General features: G+C 37.2%; 1 protein-coding gene and 1 long non-coding RNA gene across 6 annotated transcripts in view; one reads left to right on the top strand and one right to left on the bottom strand.

Moving 5' to 3' along the window:
* Window positions 1-7138, bottom strand: part of LOC134674523 (vanin-like protein 1) — an 84619-nt gene extending 77481 nt beyond the window's left edge. For 2 of the 3 annotated variants that reach the window (XM_063532624.1, XM_063532621.1), the window contains exon 1: window positions 7134-7138. The gene's annotated coding sequence lies outside the window, so the exon portion shown is untranslated. Of the gene's footprint in view, window positions 1-62; window positions 67-7133 lie in introns of those variants that run through there. The other variant, XM_063532623.1, reaches the window with a different exon arrangement.
* Window positions 678-8319, top strand: LOC134674583 (uncharacterized). 3 transcript variants are annotated; one of them, XR_010099631.1, is made up of 4 exons: window positions 678-1188; window positions 5112-5300; window positions 7629-7723; window positions 8254-8305. It is a non-coding gene; the product is annotated as an uncharacterized LOC134674583 (long non-coding RNA). The 3 variants fall into 3 exon arrangements; XR_010099629.1 differs by lacking the exon at window positions 8254-8305 and having other exon boundaries at window positions 680-1188; window positions 7629-8130; XR_010099630.1 differs by lacking the exon at window positions 7629-7723 and having other exon boundaries at window positions 681-1188; window positions 8254-8319.
* Window positions 8320-19547: the final 11228 nt, after the last annotated feature.

Below are 19547 nucleotides of genomic sequence, written 5' to 3'. Positions count from 1 at the left end.
CAAGTATTCGTTTTTTTCTGTTTTCTGTCTATGTTTTCAAGATAAAGATTAGAACTTCATGGCGTGATAAAAATTCTTCTCCAAATCGTGTAGTTTGACTTTTGAGTTCGCAAGAAAAGTTTTTACTACCTAGAGTTAGAGTCCTTTTCCGCTTCCGCTAATTTTGCGGTGCACAGTGTTGCCATGATTATTTAATCTAAAGATCTGTGATTTTATTTGTACTTACTTAAGCCTTTGATTTGATAACACTCCTAATTTCATTTGACATTATTATATGGACCATTTTAGGAGTCTGTTTTGACTAAAACCATACTGCATAACTAGCACTCAGCATAGCACAGCTGCACTAATTGACAAACTAGATAGCTATATAATCTAATAAGAGGCAGAGTTTGCTATTAAAAAGTCGAAGTTGAGTTAGGGGACCTTTTGGCACAAATATTTGTGTTCTAATCTAAATGAGTTTTAGTTTGGTGTTATTTTGTGCTCATAATCATTTCTTTTTCTTATCCGATTTTTTAAAATCTTAATTGGCAACACAGACCATAGACTAATAGAACTTGAACCATAAACAATAGAGCACAAACTGATAGATTCGTTCCGATTGGACGTTAGTACTTAGGTGTTGTCACTGATGTTGGGGAGCCACTAATGTACGACCAAATAATGCTCAACCCAAGAATGTACAGCCCAATAATAGGCGTCCATGGTGGACGCCTATTATTGGGCTGTACATTCCTGGGTTGAGCATTCTCGGGCCGCGCAATATTGGTCCGGGGCGATAATACGAAGCCACTCTTTTCACAGGGCAATAATGTACGACCCCATAATTCGCGTCCAATAATTTGAGTCCCTTGGCTTTCAATTATTGGGCTGCGCATTATTGGTACAGGTCGAGAAAGCCCGACCCAATAATGTACGACCCAATAATAGGAAGCCAAAAACCAGAGAGATTCTTTTTTTTAAGGGAGCTGTCAAAATTAGTAGGGACGTTCTGACATTAGCTCTTGACAATTTAAAAATAATCGGTTTTTTCTAGTGCCATCTTTCAGTGACATTGACAGTATTGTATTGACACTTGTTGGTTTACAAATACAATAAAATGAATTCTAATAAAAGAAACAGTAGACTCAGTAGAGGTACGAGGTACTGAAAAAATATTAATTAATGGAGAAGCCGAAGTTGGAGGTAAGTGCCGCAATTCAACAACTTAAGCTAAAAAAATCTTCGTGTCCGCATGGTATTCCCTCGTGCGTATGGACTGTACAGCATGGTGCTGGCGGAGCCGCTATGGCACATATTTAACCTCTGTCTCGAGCTAGAAGTATTCCCAGAAATTTGGAAAATTACTTGAGTGATGACCAGTATTGAAAGGTGGATCAGGAGATAAGGCAAGAGGGTTTCGACTTTCGACCGACACAAAGTTTGTACCCCACACTTAATTTTTTTAGACTGCATGAGAGACAGACAGCAGTAAGTATGTAGATTATGAAGGGCACAGATTGAAACCAGCAGTGACATGGCAGTTTGTTCAAAAGAATATCTTGGTTATATTTGACAACCAGTCTGGCCTAGTGGGTGCCTAGCCTAGTGACCCTGCCGGTGAAGCTGATGGTTCTGGGTTCAAATCCTGGTTAGGGAATTTATTTGTTTGATGAGACAGATATTTGTATATTGAATAATTATATTGTTGTCTGGGTGCCCACAACACAAGCCTTCTTGAGCTTACCGTGGGACTTGGTCAATTTGTGTAAAAATGTCCCAATATATTTATTTATATTGAGATTGACTGAGAAAACAAGGTGTATGCTACAAGGTGGAGGTTTCTGCAAAACATATTGGTGAGTCCATTAAGACAGCTGTTTATCAGAAAAACTGAGACTGGGTCACTGATCAATGGGTCAAACACCATCAAAAACTACTACTTAAGAGAAAAAAAATTGTGTTTATGGGGTGGCCCCAGCTCCTCCATGTCACCTAGCAGTGTCTTCAGGTCGCTAACTGCCTCCTTCAATGTGCACGGAGTCCCTAGGTATTGGTTCCTGTATACTTCTACCTTCTACCTACAGTGTAGGAGAATATGCTTTACTGTTTCTTCTTCTTCCATGCACACTCTGCACATGGGGCTGTCTGTTTTACCCATATTATGTAGGTGTTTGATTAGTGCAGCGGTCGGCAACGAGCGGCCCGCGAACCTCTCACTTGCACCCCGCGTGCCTCCTAGGCTATTTTGTATGTAATATTGACAAACAACAATGTCTGATAAAGTCATAAATATTAACAAAGTGCGGCCCGCATCAACTTCGGTAACTACTATTTGGTCCTTGGCTGCTAAAAGGTTGCCGACCGCTGGATTAGTCTGTTATGACCTGTGATTAATCCTACTATTTTGCGTAGTTGGTGTGAAATGAAATGAAATGAATGAAATGAAATGAAATGAAAAATTTATTGATAACAATTTGTTACATGTCTTTTTTTCCATATAAGTACTAGTATTGGTCTAGTATTCTATGTGCATATACCTGTAAACATAATCCAAATTATATAAATAAAATTAATCGTTAAAATTTGCAATATATCGAAATTATTATTAACAATGAGAATGTAATTTATATCGGTACTATACAAATGTCACGCCTGTATTAATTATTAAATTACTAGTGGAATATTAAAAAACTCACTGTAATCGTAAAACGTGTCTGGGTGTTTTTAGTAATATTTTGGTGTAAGCTTGTAGTTTTGTTCTTTGGTCTGACTACAGGTGTTCATTTTAGTCCAGTACTTATTGTGACACTCTTGGCAGCAGTCCGTCACAAATGAACTACGAGCGGTCGGGTTGAGCTGGAGCGAGGCCAGAGTGGTCGCTGAAGATAGGAAGGCGTGGCGCGAGCTTGTGAAGGCCCTTTGCACCTCTGGGGTGCCTTAGGACAACAACAACAACTTATTGTGAAGCTGGTTTCTGAACCTTTCCTGGCCAGTTCATCCGCTGCATCGTTTCCTCTTGATCCACTATGCCCCTTTATCCATTATACTGTTACTTTGTTGCCTTCTTTGCTCACTTCAGTGAGGCCTCGATGTCATTCAAGTATGAGTTCCGATGTAAGTTTGTAGCTACCTAGTGCTTGCAGTACTGATTTACTGTCTGACAGTATTAGTATATTTTCTTGTTTTACTTCTCGTCTTTTTATCGCTTTGCAAGCTTCCATTATTCCTACACATTCAGCTTGGAATCCCGTATTGTGTTCCCAGTGTAACCCAGGGGTTTTGAGATGTATATGTTCAGGTCCTCCGAGAAGACACCACATCCGGTCCCTTCATTTGTTTTTGAGCCATCTGTGGATATTCTTAAATTTGTTTGGTATAGTCCTTGTACAAAAAGTAGACGTGCGCGCCGCCGCGGCGCGCCGCCGCCATAAGGAGTCAGCGCGCCGCCGCCGCCGCCGGTAGTTTAAAATTCGCGCCGAGACAAAGCCCGCAAGAGTACAAATTTAAAATCAATGGACATAAAGCGCGTGCGACGTGCTTAGCTTTAGCGTTCCCACTGTTACGTTTTTTTTTTTAATTCATTGTATGATTTATTTTAACCCATAAATCGATAACGTCCACTATAATGGACATCCCAAGAAAAAAAATTCTGCACCAAATATTAAAGCATAGCATTACTTTCCTCTGGTAGCGTACTTACACTACCAGGAAACTACTATTACTACTAATACTACTTGAATAATATGTTATTTTTAAGTATGTATGAGTATATAAGAAAATATTGGGAACCAGTGTGAACATAATCTTTTTGTCAAAGTCCTACAGAACGCAGAACTTGCAAGGAAGCATCCGACAGACTGACATTTTACCCATTTTTTTTTTATATGACAGTATTAAGCAGCGTTAAAATAAAACGTATAATAGGTTACTAACTGCTGGTCTGTTTATTACGTGGCAATATGATTTACATAAAAATGTTTTTTGTTCATGGGTAAAACAAGTGTAAAAAGTGTAATGTCCAGTACTTTGCCCGTTGTAGTTTGTAGTCGACAACACGGCACTTTTGCTAAGTCCAATATGTTAGACGTTGCCAAGTATGCGAAGAGTAAACATATTAAATTTTCTGGTAGTTTTTGTGATAAATAAATTAAATAGAGGGATGTTAGGTGTTTCAAAATATTTTAAAAAGTCATTACTTGCCGTATTACGTAATGAACCAAATAGATAAAAATATATTTTTATAGATTTTTATTTTTTCCCTATGGATGTGGTGTGTGTGTGTGTGTGTGTGTTTGTTTCCTGTTTGTGTGTGGATTTGTTTTTATCAAGAGACATACCCGATTTCATTTGAGAAATTTGGTAGGAAATTTTTGATAAAAGTGCATGCATTATTGTAAAACCATTGCTTGGATGTTACTGCTTCCTAGGATAACCCGCTGTTTGATTTAATGTTAAATAAATGACGTTAATGACTGGTAAAATTTTACCACCTACGAGCTAAGTTATTCCAAAAATACAAAAATAGTAGGTTTTACTTCAATTCATTACATAAGTTGACATTATCAGTAAGTGTATTTCTAATTAAAAAATGCAATTATTCTATATTTATTTATAAAAAACATGAATTGGACTAAAAAAAACCTTATGCACATAAAGTAGGTAGTCTATACTCGGCAACGTCCAAAATACTGGACGTATTTTCATTACGCGGCATGTTTTTTTATTTACACCGATCCTGGCAACGTCCAACATACTGATATATGTTTTTTTCATGATATTTCTACAATAAACCAAAAAAACGATATAACACAGTTTTTTTGAGTTTTTTCCCGTGTTGATTTAAGAGTTAATCTTGGTTTCTCATTATACGTATATTGAAAAGTTGAAAATCCCACGCCGCCGGCGTTACGCCGCCGCCGTGGATATTTTCGTGGCGCGCCGCCGCCCGTTTTTTTTCGACCGGCGCGCACGTCTAACAAAAAGAAACATAAAACATGAAAGAACACACATCATTAGTACAAAGGCGAACTTATCATGTAATTCATGTATGCGGCACCGCGATATAATACATTCGGTAAAGACACACTGAAAGAAAACGAACTTAAAGATGTTCTTCTGTTCTGCAGGAAAACAAGAAGATTCGAGGAGAATGGTGTGGCACTTAATGCCGCCGGGACAGTAACCTAGCTGCAGCTCCAACTCTAGGGAATTGGGCTGAATGAACGCAACACGTGATCGACAGCCCACCTGCTTCCTGCCGAGCGTCCCTACACTACATCTACATGGATTCGCTTATTCTGCTCTACAAAACTTCTGTAAGTAGAGAATGCACAAGTGCAAGAGTTGAAGGATTGAAAGAGCTTGTCGTCTTACCTGACAGTCTTCCACACATTTACCTTAATTAATTTAAATGATTTTAATAATTATAGTCCTTTTTAGGGTTCCGTACCTCAAAAGGAAAAAACGGAACCCTTATAGGATCACTCGTGCGTCTGTCTGTCAGTCTGTCTGTCTGTCTGTCCGTCTGTCACAGCCGATTTTCTCCGGAACTACTGGACCAATCAAGTTGAAATTTGGTACACATATGTAAGTTTGTGACCCAAATATGGACATGTAACGTAAACAAATTAATTTTAAACATGGGGGCCACTTTTGGGGGGTAAATGAAAAAATTAAAAAAAAAAATTTCAAATTATATCATGTTACATATCAAATTAAAGAGCTTATTGTAAGGATCTCAAATATATTTTTTTTATAATTTTCGAATAAACAGTTTAGAAGTTATTCAAGAAAATAGGCAAAAAATGACCATTCCGCCCCCCCCCCCCCCCCTTTATCTCCGAAACTACTAAGTCTAAAATTTTGAAAAAAATACATAAAATAGGTCTATACCTATAGATGACAGGAAAACCTATTATAAATGTACAGTCAAGCGTGAGTCGGACTTAATTACAGTTTTAGATCCGACCCCTACGGATTTTTTAAAGAGATTTCAATCACATATTTAATTACACAAACGGGTCTACCGCGATATAATTTCATTGTTTTTACCTTTAATTCCGACGTTTCAGCTGAGTTGCACTAGCTGTGGTCACGGAAAGACTGACGTCCCAACAAACCCACAAACGCCAACCAAACGCGCGTCCAAACGCGGTAGACCCGTTTGTGTAATTAAATATATGTACAAAACGCGAGAGTTTAAAGTGTTAGATTTCACTCACGTTTCACATAAAAAATACATTGTTAACAGTGCCGGATTAACCAATAAGCAAAACAAGCACGTGCTTAGGGCACCACGTTCAGGGGGGAGCACCAAAATGCCAGGATTCGGGCCTGGTTCGGCCTAAAAGTAAAATTGCGTTTTTTATATCGAAACATTTTCGCGCTCGCTTCGCTCGCCTTTTCAATAACTTTCTAAGGTATGACAAAGGTGACATTCGGGTGACGACTGCAGCAACATTACTCTGTTGCAAAGTACTGTCAACTTAGTTAAGTTAAATATAGACCTGTTTAAAACAGCCAACGAAGTATTCCTAAGAAATACTAGGAACACTAACAGGCTGGTCATAAATAAAATGCAAAGAACTGCCACTTTTAAGAAAAATTGTTATGCTATGTGTGTCAATATATTTAATAAGTTACCCAACAACATAAGAGAATTGCCCAATAGCAAATTTAAAAGAGCACTTTTTCAATGGCTGCTGTCTTCGACATTTTATTCTATTAATGAATACCTTGTAAATCAACAATCTAGTTTTTAAATTATGTTAATTGAAGTGGTTTTGTTTGAGATAGATACATGATATATTATTATTTCATAATTGACAGTGTATTTTTATTTCTATTGTTGTTGATAATTAATTTGTATTAAACTAGTTTAAGTAGGTTAAGTTAGGTATATATTACACTAAAATTTGCATGCTGCATAGTCAGTTAAGAAAGATGGGACTTAAAAATGTATAATTTTACAGAAACAACTTGTATATAGCCTTTTTTATCGCAAATAAAATGATAAAAAATGATTAAAATCAAGAGTGAACAGGCACCTTCTGGGCGAGCTCGCTCCATCGTAGGCCACGTCTACGCCTCGGCTAGTCTGTGGCCATGAGTAAACCCATGCATAATAAAAAAAAAAAAATTAAAACTTCCGTGATAAAATGATGTGACTGATCTCCATACTAAAAGTAAAAATGTACAACTGTCTATCATATTGCGTTTTTATATCGAAAAATTTTCGCGCTCGCTTCGCTCGCGTTTCAATCACTTTCTTAGATATGATAAAGGTGACATTCGGGTGGCGACTGCAGCAGTATTAGGTACTCTGTTGCAACATTACTGCAACGGCACTGTCAATTTTCGTGATAAAATGATGTGACTGATTTCCATTCTCAGCTGTAATGCGGCATTGAACTTCTCTCAATTTACCAAAAAAAATCAATGTAATCTTGATGACCCTAGGGAGAGGGGGCACCATGGTCTAGAAATGCTTAAAGCATCAAAATATCTTAATCCGGCACTGATTGTTAAAAATTGTGTAATATACGGAACCCTTGGAACGCGAGCCCGACTCGCACTTGGCCGGTTTTTTTTTCAGATTACCTCAATTACAATTACAATACTCTTTATTGCACACCTCATTACAGAAAACAATACAAATAATACAGGAAGAAGAGATTAAACAACAGGCGGTCTTATCGCTAAAAAGCGATCTCTTCCAGACAACCTTACTACTTTTGAGGTTAGAACAACCCACGAAAACATTTAATGTAAAGTGTTGCCAAGACTAGTTGCATAAAGCTTTTACACTAAAAAAGTTATCAGATCCCGTAGTAGGTACCAAGACTTTTACTCTGTCATTCCTAACTTTATAAGCTCTAACAGTATAAAGCCAACATCTTGGTCAAACAGTACGGCTTGGCCGTTTCGTTGGTGTCATACTCATATGGACAATCCCGTAATGACACTTTCAGAATTTGAAAGACCTTTGTTGCTACTTTGTACAACAAGTCCACTGAGGGAGTGTTTGTAAAAACGACATATCAGTTTATATAAACTACGATAATACAAGGTCATATAAGCAGGCATAATTTTAAAACATTTAACATTTAGGTTTTCAGAAAAGTTACGTACCTATTTCTAGCGACATCTATGTATGTATAATCTATATAAAATAAGCCAGGAAAGTTATGAAAGTGAATTAAAGTTCATGTTGCACTGATAAAATCATTTTAAACAAATATTCTAAATATAATTATTCTCAAATTTCAGGAGCTGATACAAGCAGCCAGAATGAGTCTCTGCTGAGTCGCCGGCGCCGGACGTGCGTCGCGCGCCTCGGGCGACTGGCGTCTTCGTGTGAGTCGCCAATTGCAGGGGAAGATACGAATAGTTAGGTATAAAAGCTACTTTAGTCAACCTCGCCTCAGTACTGTTTGTATTGACTGAAATACAAGTAGCATATATGAGACGTTCGGACGTATCCGTGAAAATACGAAGGTAAAGGAAATTGCACTACTTACATTTTTAGAACCTATTCACCTGTCAGTAAAATATTGAAAAGGAAAGTTCATGAGTTTTATTATTTTCTTTCCTCCAACAGCTTCACATGGAGCAAATGTAAACCTTTTATGTTAATAATATCAGTAATGTCAAGGTACAACGCTCTTTAGAGCATATTGCCATTCCTTTTACTCGAGTGGCCTGTGGGTTAACTATACGAAGCGAGCCTACGATGCATTAAAAGTGCAGTATAACAATGCATTCAGAATGCTGTTGGGCTTACCTCGTAGATGTAGTGCATCTGGCATGTTTTGCGAAGCTAGAAGTTTTCTGGCAATCATGCGCAAGAAAATAGTATCTCTGCTAGGTCGAGTTAGAAGCAGTCCCAAACATACATGTTCGAAAAGTAGAACTCCCTTGGTAGGCCAAGCAATAAGAAGTTATAGAGGGAAATGCTAGGAACACAATTTTTGACTACGTAACTTTGTTTGGACTAGTTAGGAGGTGAACATATCAAAAGTCCCCGGCTGTAGCCCCGGTGCTGGGGGGTAGACTAGTTATAGTCCAAACAAAGTTACGGAGTCAAAAACTGTGTTCCTAGCATTTCCCTCTACAACGTTTTTTGAGCATTCATTTCCTGACCTATAGATCGTGTTTCAATTTATCGCCTCTCGTTGGCAATTAAGGTGGTTCGCTTTCCATACAAAAAAAAACAATTACATAAGTACCTAATAGTGTGTAATTACTTAATATAACGCAATTGTTTTTTGTATGGAAAGCGAACCACCTTAACTATTCGCACAACGTCTTTTAGTTGCAGTAAGTACTTACATATGGCCGGTTAAATTTTCGAAATAGGTATGTATTTACGTACAGTGCTAATTGCCGCACATAGAATAATTAAAGTTTGATCAATCGGAATATGTTCCTAAGTCACTTATTACATTTCGAATTATAAGTCTGTATTTTACAGCTTTAGATGTGCATGACTGCATATGCACATCTAAAGCTGAAAAATGCTTTCATGAAATTATGGCTAAATTATGTTAATAGGGACAAATGTATCATTTTCAACCAAATGGGTTCTTATTATCTGTTGTCAATAAGGCGCTATTTCCATAAAGCTTCAATTTGAAATCAGCCTCGTCGACAACCGACAATGTTAACCTTTTGGTTGAAAACGTCACAGATTATGGCGATAGAGAATACAATGTTCTGTTGCCAGAGTGCAGCACTAGTAAAACCCGTAAACGAGTGAATTGCAAAAAAGTTTAGGTAACACAATGGAATATTCACAAAAATATGAAAGAATGTAACACAAAATGAAGAAAATGTATGTGTTTTTTTTTGTGTTACGTCACACAAAGGACGCCAAAATCGACGCCGCAATATTTTTCACGACGTGTAGAATAAAAGTGGCGTCGAATTCAGGAATCCGCAAATACTATGGTAGCCGATAGCCAAGTAATTTATCAATAGAACAATGTTAAAACAGTAGTAGAAACGGTGAGCTTTGCAAACTTTTAGTAGATTGGTTTGGTTTTGGTAGATTTCTCGGTTTGGCATGCTTGATGCTCTTCACATCACCACAGACGGAGGTCGACAGTTCGAATCTGTCTTGTTCAACCAATTGATGGAGGCACATGCACGCATACGAAGTATACGAACCACATATTACACTACCATCCTGGAGCTAATTGGATTATTTGCATCTACTATTATAGTATATACCTATGCCTTATTTTTACGCCTAAGACCCTAAGCTTTTAACAAAAACCATTATTTCTTTTATACCTACGGGCGGTTTAGCTCCCGTACCTACCTCTATTAAGGTGGCCACTGACGAGCCTTCCAACAGTCCAAATAGCGCGGCTGCAATCCAAAATCGGTCCGTGAATGTCAAAAACGTACAATATTTAATATTAGGATGCCGTCCATTTGGATGAATCCATTGTAACGGCATCCATTTGGAAGGCTCGTCAGTGGCCTGCTTTATACCTAGCCACGTGCTAAAGCAACAATGTCCTTTAAATCCATATCCCGTATCGTGATAGTATTAAGATTCAACTCGTCTACATCGAGGTGGTCGATCGTCCTAAATACATTACCAAAACATGTTAACTCGTATGAGCCGTTACATAGATTTGAACCTTAATACTATCATGATAATTATTGATTAATATTTTTAAATAATTTGTTAAGCATATTTACACTTGCAAATATACACTTGCAGCATTCTAATATTATGGTATGGTAAACATATGGGTCGATCAACTTTTTTATGTCATATCGTGTCCCAACGATATAAAAATTCAAATCTTACAAATCGTAACAGTTTTTAAATTTATCTGGTATATTATAGTAAATTAACCAAATAATCATTCAAACTAGAACTTAAAAACTGAAAGAATTATTTTTAAATATAGTTTTTTTTTTGGTGACCCAGGAGATAATTTTAGACTCCCATACAAAAAAAGCATGTCCCAATCGCATGTCGGCTTCGGTTTTTACTTAACAGTGTAAAAAATGTACTCCACCATATTCACTACTAACGCTTAATTAAAAAGATATTGACATCTAATTTACAAATTCGATGCTAAAATTTCGCTAGAATTCGTGGATTTATTTAAAAAAAAAGTTGTTTTTGCGTCCCGAAACACTGATTCATTTTTAAGTCCCCTAACTTACCACACATTACAATGGCAACGAAGGCCCAAAGTTATGACACTGTATCGCCCAGCCAATAGGCAGCCGATCTAAGTATCACGTGACAAGATCCATCATTACGGTTACTTTCTTATTCGCCGGCCATTTCGTCTGTGGTTCGAAGTGTGACAAGATGTGTTAATTGTCGGTCCGCTGACTTACTGTGATATTTCGTAAGTAGTTTTGTCGTTTTATATTAATTTGTAGCTTTATAGATCCTTCTTAGCTCTAATATGGTCTAACAATATACTTTTTTAACATATTTTTGTGGATAATAACTAAAATTATTGATTTGACTTTAAATGTCTTCTGGGTCACCGTTCCCCCGGGTCACTTTTCTGGTGACCCAAGAGACTGTGATGGTGACTCAGGAGACTTTATGATGAGACCTCAGATGCTCTGTACGTGAATGAAAATTGCAGACGAAGAAAGGTAAGAAATAGTTGGCGATTAAAATTAAGGTCAATGCGGAGAAGACCGTCTATCAGCTAAGTCCGTCTACTCACTATAACATTTAAGGGAAGACCGTCATAAAGAAAGACCGGCCGGACGGTGCCTTAAACCAGAAGTAGCCAACCTTTTAATGTATTTTTGTTAGTAGATACCTCTTATAGTGAAGAATATTTTATGCCGATTATAATTAGAATTAATATAATTATGCGTTGCTGGTAGTGAATATTATGTGTTAATGTTAATATGCCGGAACCGCCGCCGCCTCGCAACCTGAATATATCCCTTGGCACCTATACAGCCTATACTGTAATTTTTAGTTTAATATAAAAATTAGGAACATTTAAAAATTTGTATGGAATATATTTTTTGCTCCTTACTAATATCTGTAAATGTCTACTACTGACTATACTTTTGTGTAGAGAAGCGGCCGTCCCCTTTCCTCTTAATATTTCATTGTATAGCTTTGAATCTTGTTTACTTAATGAAGAAATACTTTTTTCAGGCGATCCAGGAATTTTTAGAATTCCTTGCAGACTGGGAAAAGCTCGAAAAAAAAATACCTGTGTCAAGGAGCACGTTAACTGGATTAAAAGTAACTTTACGGGCAACACTTGAAATTTTGGATATGCTGAATGTTGCATGTGATTACAAGTATTTGATGACAGCAACCCTATCTCAAGATCCGTTGGAGGTAATTAATAATTACTAATTATGTAATCCAATGAATATGAATTTGCTTGTATGGAATCTGCATCATGTATGCTGCCTTACTTTTGGAGAAAGTCCAGAAAGCCTTTTTAAAAATAAAAAATAAATTAAAATTCATTAATTCAAGCTAATTATACTCATATTTTTACATTATTTACATTTTGATTACACAACATTAATAACATTACATTTAAATATAATCTACTAAAATTAACAATAAAATTTAAAAATTTACAAATCACATTAAAGAATAATGATATACAATATATACACAAAAACACAACAATACATACAAAACTAACCTACACCTGTCCTTACATGCCTGTTGCAACAGTGCACAATATAAGGAAGGACAGTCAAGCCGATCTGCGATCATCGCCAGGACAGTGTTGGCGCTGGCCCGCACGCGCCGCACCAGCGCAGCTGCGCGCACGCGCATGGTGGCGTGGAAACAGGCCGTGTGGGCCCCCGCGAACATGCCCGAAGCGCTACAGTAGCGGGGCAGCCCCAACACCGCCCTGAATGCGTTATTGTACTGGACGCGGAGCGCGTTGTACGCTCTTTGCGTGTAGTCCGCCCACAGGCCACACGTGTACAGCGACGTGCAGTACGCTTTGAAAAGCGTTATCTTCACGTCACTACTACAACGAGCAAACCTGCGAGCCAACATGTTCGCCCTTACGCACAACGCCCTCCGCTCCCGCTCCATATCCACATCATCCTTGAGGTCCGCAGTAACAATATGCCCTAGGTACTTGAAACTCTGTACTCTGTCTAAGAGAGCTCCGTTAAGCATGACAGGTGGCACATATTTTTTTAGGATACAGTTCCTACCTAGTCCATATACTTAATGTACCCATCAATATATTTCTGCCTGGTGTTTTTGGGTTTAATTCTTTTGAAATGAGGCGTAACTTTGGGCTGTGGACGTTTTTTATCGCTTACCTTCTTTCTAATGCTAAAAAAACGAACATAGCCATACAAATATTAGTACTATTATAAATGCAAAAGTGTGTCTGTTACCTCTTCACGCTTAAACCGCTGAACCAATTTAGATAAAATTATGGAGATAGTTTGAGACCCGAGGTCCTATATTTTTTATTGAATAATAATTTTGACTTGTTTTCAGAGATTTTTCTCCGTCATGAGATATTCGTGTGGAGGAAACGATCACCCTGATCCCAAAATGTTTGCACAAGTTTACCGATTGGCGTCTTGTTTTTCCCTAATACGCCCTCCGAAAGGTTGTAACGTTTCCGGCAAAGATTTGCTGAAGAACTTACTAGGAGCAAAGGATATGGTAACTGGTTCAAACGAGGCTAAGCAAGCATGGCTGGAAAGCCTCGACCATATACTAGATAATGGTGAACCATTGATTGATGGTTATGAAGACCATGACTACAACGAGGCTGTCACCAGTGACGCGGTTCAGTCTTACATTGCTGGGTACATCGTCCGCAAATTGCGAAAAATCGTAAAATGCTATAATTGTTTAAAACTCATACAAATGAGTCCTAATGAGGGAAAACTGTTAGTGAGAAACGACGTAATCGATAAAATGGATTTATACGGCGGGTTAATTTATGCTAGTGACGATCTATTCAATCTGACCAAAATGATAGAGAAATGTATGTTAAGAGTAATAAGCAAAGCTTTAACCAATATGGAGACGATCAGTGAAATTACGCAAGAATGACTAAAAGGAGCATTGATAAAAGTTGGATGTGTCGACCATTTCAAACATATATCAAAAAATGTTATCGATATGTACGTAGTTATGCGAGCCCACTTTCTGGCAAAATATAAAAATAAACGTTACGCCGCAGCCAAAACCAAAACTAAAATGAATAGGAAAAATGCCAAGTTATTGTCTTAATTACTAATAGTTCGCCCCGAACTAAGAACTCGCATTCGCTGAAAACTACCGCGCAGCGCGCACACTCAGGTTTTGATTTCCAACTCAATTACGAGATTACCGCCATGTGGGATGTTGACTCGACGATCATTGTTGCGATAGTCGTCTCAGCGGACGGTCTCATAGCGAAGAGTCTCGACCAACACCTAGAGACTGGATCAAGGGTCAGATGCAGGCAAATTGTGACAAAACATTCGCTGATGTTAACAAGAAATAACTCAAAATGTAGTCAATATGATGGGTGCTGAGAAAGGGGCGGCTACAGGGCCTGGGGCCTAGGGCGGCAAAGACTGCAAATCCGCCACTACATTATACATATATAAAAATGTGTTCGGGTGTTTTTTTTTTGTTTTGTAAGTGTTTTTATATTTTACTTTTATATTAATATTAAAAACGAAAAACAAAAAAGAGCCTTTTATTTCTCGCCGGTAAAACAAACACAATATTATAAACTTAAATTTACATTAGGTTTAGTATTACAATAATATTTAATATTCCTCAAATCAATGTTCTATTATGCTTGGTTATGTAATAAGTAGTAAGTAATTATATTTTTTTCTTGTAATTTATTCTGCAACAACCCCTCCTGTGAGGGTGAAGGCCTCCTCCAGTGATGCTGGTCATCACAATTTCTGTTCTCTATCTTTTTCAACTTACATATGTATATCAATATTAATTTATATATTAGTATTAAATACCTACAAATACAAATAATAAAAAGCTAATAAATACTCTTATCGGGATTCGAACCCGGGACCTCCTGCTTCATAAGCGGGGTCACTACCGACAAGGCTAAAAGACCGTCAAAAATTGGTTCGCGATGCACAGTGGCGCCGCGGCGCGGCCTATTTAATGTTTTTGAGGGACACTTTTTAATACATGAAGATTGTTTTCCTCATCTCTACCTTCCATAATGGAGGCGCCACCTGGCGTGATAAAATGTCAGTTATGCCTCCTCATTCTATCTGTAGTGGAAAAGTAGGATATACGATTCAAAACTTGTCAAAAATCGATGAAAACCTTTTTATTTTTGACATCTGTGAGACATCATCTCAACGTAAGTGTTACTCTGAAACCACGTCGGTAGTTAGAAAACGTTATTTAGATATTAAGTAGATAGATTTATGAATAAAATTTGAACTGAATGTTTTCTTTTTTTTTAAAGCCCTCTAAGACCTCCATGGACTCATTTACTTATGACTTTTTTCAGTTAGCATTATTAAGTTAAGTTCAAGCTGCGAAGAAACCATATTTTCAATAAAGAAATTATTATTCTTTATAAATGTGGTCGGACTGCAAAAACTGCCCGGCTAAGGTGAGGCCGACTAAGCCATAAGTCAACAGGCTTATTTTAGCTATTATAATCCGTTTGTTTCATTCTATTTTTCGATGAGGTAAATTGTAGCTCTTACGTGGTACCACAAAATTGGTCGGACACATTAACCTGCCAACACAGGATTTGGCCGACCACTTTTTTTTTTACTGTCCTAAAAGGCAGCTATCGTACTATACAAGTCTGCAGCGGATTTGATAGCCCACGCAGTGAAAGTGTTATTTTAAACGTCAAACTTCTATGAAATTATGACGTTTAAATGACACTTGCACTGCGTGGGCTATCAAATCCGCTGCAGACTTTTTTTGGTCCGACTCTATGAATTTTACACGCTTTGGAATGAAAATTGTCGAGTTACGAATTTTTTTACAAAAAAATGTATGGTGTAGAAACAAGAAATCATTATTAAGTACCTACTCAAGAACCGCAAAACAAACCGTAATATTCTCGCAGATGGTTATACTACGAATTATTTGTGATTTTTTGGCATATTACATATATCCGTCACGGGTGCAGCTTTTTAAAAAAAAACATTAATTGTTTCTATGGAAAAAGCACGAAAACCAAAGTCAACTGTTGTGAGATATTTTGATTTTTTGTACCGGCTAAATACGAATTACGATTCATAAGAGCTTGTTGCTAGGCCTACATGAATAAAGTATATAAAAAAAAACAAAAACATTTTGTTTGAAAAAAAATCATAACTAGTATTTTCGACTCAAATCGTCTGAAACTTACAACTTAGCATAAACATACTGGGCAAGACCCATTTCAGTCAAAAAAAATCTTAATATATATTATGTTGACTTTGGTTTTTGTGCTTTTCCCATAGAAACAATTAATGATTTTAAAAAAAGCCGCACCCGTGACGGATATAATAATATGTAATTCTTCTTCTTCTTTATTTGCCATGCCCTAACGGACGTCGGCGACCACCTTTGCCATCTCTCTCCTGCTCTTAGCCATTCTTGCCAGCGTGGCTGCGTTATCCATGTTCGTCCATTTTTTTATGTTGTCAAGCCAGTTGACCCTCCTTCTTCCCCTTCCCCTCTTGCCATCAATTTTTCCCTCCAATATTAACTGTAGTATATTATATTTGTCATTTCTGTATATGTGTCCAAAATAAGATATTTTCCTTCTCTTTACTGTGATCAAAACCTCTAACTTTTTGTTCATTCTTTTAAGTACTTCCACATTCGTAACTCTATCAGTCCAGGAGATTTTTAACATACGCCTATATAGCCACATTTCGAATGCTTCTATTTTCTTTTCCATAGCTTTATTAAGAGTCCACGTTTCGCAGCCATAGAAAAGTACTGATAGTACATAGCACTTCACAAGTCTCCAACGAAGCTTTAGGTTGATATCCTTGTTGGAGTAAATAGACTGCATTTTTATAAAGGCATTTCGCGCAATCTCTATCCTGACACGTATTTCCTGCTCCATATCCCAGTTCTCGTTCAGCCAGCAGCCCAGATACCTGTACTTTTGTACCTTTTCTAATGGTGTATTATTTAATCTTAAAATGTGTGGAGTTGTATTAGATTTGCTTACTACCATAAATTTAGTTTTGCTAATGTTAATTTTCAACTTGTAATAATTTATTTTGGAGTCTAAACGATTTAATAGATGTTGTAGTTCTTCAGGACTATTAGCTAGCAGGACGGTATCGTCTGCATATCTTAAATTATTAATATACTTCCCATTACATTTAATGCCCACATCAATCCCCTCAAAGGCTTCTGAGAAGATACGTTCTGAAAATAAGTTGAAAAGGCTTGGGGATAAAATACATCCTTGGCGGACTCCTTTTAGTATTTCTAAGTCTTCGGTGGCTATATTTCCGACTTTGATGTGGGCAGTTTGATTCCAGTACAAATTTTTAATAATTCTAGCGTCTTTGCTGTCAATATCTGTTTGATAAATAAAATCCATTAGTTGCTGGTGATTTACGGTGTCGAATGCCTTTTCGAAATCGATAAAGCACAAAAACACGTCTTTTTGATGTTCCAAACAATTTTGTATCAGTACCTGGATTGCTAGCAGAGCCTCTCTTGTTCCTAGACCGTTTCTAAAGCCAAATTGAGTTTCGCTGATGCAGCTATCTATCTTACTAAATGTTCTGTAGTGTAATACTTTAAGGAAAACTTTTAATACGTGGCTCATTACACTAATTAATCTATATTCACTGCACATTTTAGCGTTAGGTTTCTTGGGGATTGGCAAGAAGGAGGACTTAAGCCAATCGTCTGGAAGGTCTCCCGTATCATATATTTTATTAAACAAAGTTACCAAAATGTTAGTTCCAAATTCATCCAATAATTGAAGTAATTCTCCATGCAAATTATCTGGTCCTACAGCTTTTCCGCTTTTGAGCATTTTGATGGCTCTTTTTACTTCTTGCTCTACAATTGGGGGACCCTCATATTCGTCAGGGTTATTCCCAGGCTCTAATCTTGTGTCATTGAAAAGTATCTTAATATAATTTACCCATTCTGCTCTTTGCTCATCAATATCCGTTAATAACTTATTTTCGGAATTTGTCAATTTACCGGTAAGATGTTTGCGTCCAGTGTTAGTGAAATCTTTTACTTTTTTATGCAAGTTAAAGCTATCGTGTTTAAGTTCTAGCTCCTCTAGATCCACGCATTTCGATTCTAGCCACTTATCCCTTTCACATCTGATTAATGATCTAATTTTATTATCTATGATTCTGTATTTTACTTTATCTGTTTCCTTGTACCGTCTTCTTTCATCCATTAAGTTTAATATTTCTTGTGTTATCCACGGGCATTTAGTTTCTTTTTTCCGGTAACCCAGGATATCTTTGCTGACTGTAATTGTAGTATCCTTAAACTTATCCCAGATTTCTTTCGTGTTCATGTCTTCTACATTTAAAATTTTCTTAAGTTCATTGTTATAGTCATCCATCACTTTGGTTCTAGTTTTTCTATCTTTAAGTTGATCAATAGCTATCTTTCTAAAAGGGTTATCCTTGTCTTTTTTTGGTATTTTAAGCTTTAAGTTCAGTTTTACCACTAAGGGATTGTGGTCAGAGCCAACATCTGCACCTGGGAAGGTCTTAGCGTTCAGTATAGAATTTCGGAATCTTGTTGGAATAAGTACGTAATCGATTTGGTTACGAACAATATTTTCTGAATTGTGCTTAGGCGAGGTCCAGGTGTATAAACGTCTAGGTGGATGATGAAACCAAGTATTCGTCACAACAAGATCTTTCTCTATGCAAAATTGCACTAACCTGTCCCCCGTCCAATTTCTTTCTCCTAGTCCGTAATTACCTACATGTTTTCCAACCGAGCCTTTACCTATCTTCGCATTCATGTCTCCCAGCACTATGGTTACTTGTTGAGATTTAAGTGAGCTAAGAACCGTCTCCAATTCTTCATAAAAATTTTCAAGGAGATCTGGGTTTATCTTCGCTTTTTCTGTTGTTGGGGCATACACTTGCACAATATTGACATCAAATGGGTGTCCACTCAATCGTAGAAGAATAATCCGCTCTGATACGGGCACAAAGTTTTTAACATATCTACTAAGTTCTTTTTTAATTAGTATACCCACGCCATGGTAGTGGTTTTTATCCGTTGACGGTTTACCAGAGTAGTACAAGACTGAATCTTGTCTTTCGTATTTGCCATTATCTTTCCATCGTACTTCACTGAGGCCTAATATGTCCAAATGTAGTCTATCCATTTCTAATATTACGTTGTCCAATTTCCCTGGTTTTATTAAGCTTCTAATGTTCCATGTGGCTATCTTCAGACAGTCTTCTTTTCTTCGTATAAGTTTTAGCCCTGTTGTGGATTTCTTCTTTTCTTCTTTTAGATCTTCATCGGTAACATACTTAACATCGCAAGTCCCGATTAACTTGTGACGCCGGGGTGAATCCGGGTCGCATTCTACTGGCATTATTTGGCTGATCATTGT

This window comes from Cydia fagiglandana, chromosome 20, assembly GCF_963556715.1.
Source record: "Cydia fagiglandana chromosome 20, ilCydFagi1.1, whole genome shotgun sequence".
NCBI lineage: Eukaryota > Metazoa > Arthropoda > Insecta > Lepidoptera > Tortricidae > Cydia > Cydia fagiglandana.
The sequence above is the reverse complement of the archived record's forward strand: the minus strand, read 5'-3'. Positions and strand labels throughout refer to the sequence as shown.